Below are 3,042 nucleotides of genomic sequence, written 5' to 3'. Positions count from 1 at the left end.
TTTGGGGATGCTGAAGGCATTTTTCTTGCTGACTTTCTTTTTGGCCAAAGAACAATAAGATCTGCTTATGATGAGAGTATTTTGAGTTAGGCAAAGCTTTAAGCTGAAAAAGGCGCAGGAAAGCTTCAGCAGAGAGTCATTCTCCACCACAGCAAAGCTCCTGCTCATTCCTCTCATCAGACAAGGAAAACTTTGTGAGAGTTTCAGTGGAAAATTATTAGGTACCCATCTTACTGTTCTGAACTTGGTTCCTTCTGACTTCTTTTTGTTTTCTAAACTTAAAAAGTCTTTAGGCCAGGTGCGGTGGCTCATGCCTGTAATCCCAGCACTTTCGGAGGCCGAGGCGGGCGGATCATGAGGTCAGGAGATCGAGACCATCCTGGCTAACACAGTGAAACCCCATGTCTACTAAAAATACAAAAAAATTAGCCAGACATAGTGACGGACACCTGTAGTCTCGAGAAGCTACTCGAGAAGCTGAGGCAGGAGAATGGCATGAACCTGGGAGGCGGCACTTGTAGTGAGCCAAGATCTTGCCACTGCACTCCAGTCCGGGCGACAGACCAAGACTCCATCTCAACAAAAAACATAAAACAAACAAAAAAAAGCCTTTAAAAGGCACCCATTTTTCTTCAGTTAATGTAAAAAAGACTGCATTGATCTGGTTAAATACTCAAGATGCTCAGTTCTTTAGGGATGGACTAAATGGCTAGTATCATTAGTTACAAAAGTGTCTTGAACTTGATCAATATTGAGAAATAAAGTCTATATTTTTATTTTTGTCTTTTAATTCCATTTTCCACAAACTTTTAAAAGTCTCCTCATACACTAAAGACTCTCATGGATAAAGTAAATAGTATGTCAGAACAGATGGGTAGTACAAGCAGAGAGACAGAAATTCTAAGAAAGAATCAAAAATGCTAAAAATCAAAAATGCCATAACAGAAGGGAAGAATACCTTTGATGAGCTCATTAGTAGACTAGACACAGTGAAGAAAGAATCTCTGAGCTTGAGGATATCTCAATACAAATTTCCAAAACAGAAAAACAAACAGAAAAAAGACTGAAAAGCAAAACACTACAGAATATCCAAGAAGTGTGGGACTACAAAAGGCATAGCATATGTGGGGTAGAACACCAGAAGGAGAATGAAGAAAGGAAAGAATAGATGAAATATTTGAAGTGATAATGACTTAGAATTACCCCCAAGTTAATGACACCAAAACCCAGGTCTAGGAAGCTCAGAGAATACCATCAGGATAAATGACAAAAACTACGCCTAGCATATCATATCCAAACTGCAGAAAATCAAAGATAAGGACAAAATCTTGAAAGAAACCAGAGAGAAAAACACCTTACCTATGTAGAGAAGCAAAGGTAACTCCTCAGAATAGAATGTACTGAAATATTTAAAGTGTTGAGAGAAAAAAACACAAACAAACACCAACCTAGAATTCTGTACTCTGTGAAATTATCCTTCAATAGTGAAGGAAAAATGTAGACTTTCTCAAACAAACAAAAATTGAAAGAATTTGTTGTCAGTAGACCTCCCCTGCAAAAAAAAAAAAATGTTTTAAAATTTTTTTCAGAAAGAAGGAAAATTATATAGGTCAGAAACTCAGATTTACATAAAGAAAGGAAAATCATCACAGGACAAATAGGTGAAGGTAAAGTAAAAACTTTCATTTTTCTTATTCTTATTGGTCTTACAGATAACAGTTTGTTCCAAATGATAATAGCAATAATATATTTGATTATGTATGCTTACGTGTGTACATTTTAATATATATTATATGTTACATTTATAATACATGTTTATTTATAAGTGAAATGAATGACAGGAATGATACAACAAATAAGAGGAAAGAATTTTTCTTATTACAAGGTACTTGTCCTACCTGTGAAGTAGTATAGTGTTATTTTAAAGTGAACTTGGATTCGTTGTAGATGTATATTACAAACTCTAGGGTCATCACTAAAAAAACATTTAAGCGTAACCTTATGCTAAGAATTGAGAGTAGGTGGAATTATATGAAATGCTCAATTAAAACCACATAAGACAGAGTGGAAGGCAAAAATAGGATCAAAGTACAAGGGCAATAAATAGAAAATAGTTGCAAATAGGGCAGGTATTAACCCAAGTACATCAATAATTACTTAAAACATAAATGGCCTAAATGTACCAATTAAAAGGCAGAGATTGGAGATTGTCAAAGTGGATGAAGAAACAAAACATAACTATATTTTTTGTTGTCTATATAAAGTTGTCTACAAGAGACCTGCTTTAAATATAAAGACATATACATTAAAAGTAAAAGGATTGAGAAAGATGTATCATATTAACACTAATCAAAATAAAGCAAGAGTGGCTATATTAATTTCAAGCAGAGCAGACTTCAGAGTAAGGAAATTCATGGGGGCTAGAGGCACACTACATGATAAAGGGATCAATTCTCCAAGAAGACATAACAATCTTTAATGTGTGTGTATGTAACAACAGAGTATCAAAATACATGAAGCAAAATCTGAGAGACCACAAGAAGAAACAGACAAATCCACCATTATAGTTGGAGACCTCAACACCCTTGTATCAGAAATGGACACATCCAGAAGACAAAATCAGTAAGTCTAAGGCTATAGTTGAACTCAACAGCACCATCAATCAACTGGACATCTATGACATTTATTGACGTCTATGGACTACTTCATTACACAACAGCAAAATACACACTCTTCTCAAACTAAGAAGAGCATTCACCAAGATAGATCAAATTCTGGGCTGTAAACAAAGTTTAACAAATTTAAAAATGAAATCAGACACTGCATGCTTTCAGTCTGCAATGAAATTAAACTAAAAATCAGTAACAAAATGATAGCTGAAAAATCCCAAAATACTTGGAGGTTAAACAACACATTTCTTTGTTGTTGTTGTTGTTGCCCAGGCTGGAGTGCAATGGTACCATCTCAGCTCACTGCAACCTCCACCTCCCAGGTTCAAGTGATTCTCCTGCCTCAGCCTCCCTAGTAGCTGGGATTACAGGT

This window comes from Macaca fascicularis, chromosome 14, assembly GCF_037993035.2.
Source record: "Macaca fascicularis isolate 582-1 chromosome 14, T2T-MFA8v1.1".
Taxonomy (NCBI): domain Eukaryota; kingdom Metazoa; phylum Chordata; class Mammalia; order Primates; family Cercopithecidae; genus Macaca; species Macaca fascicularis.
Note: the sequence above shows the minus strand (reverse complement) of the source record.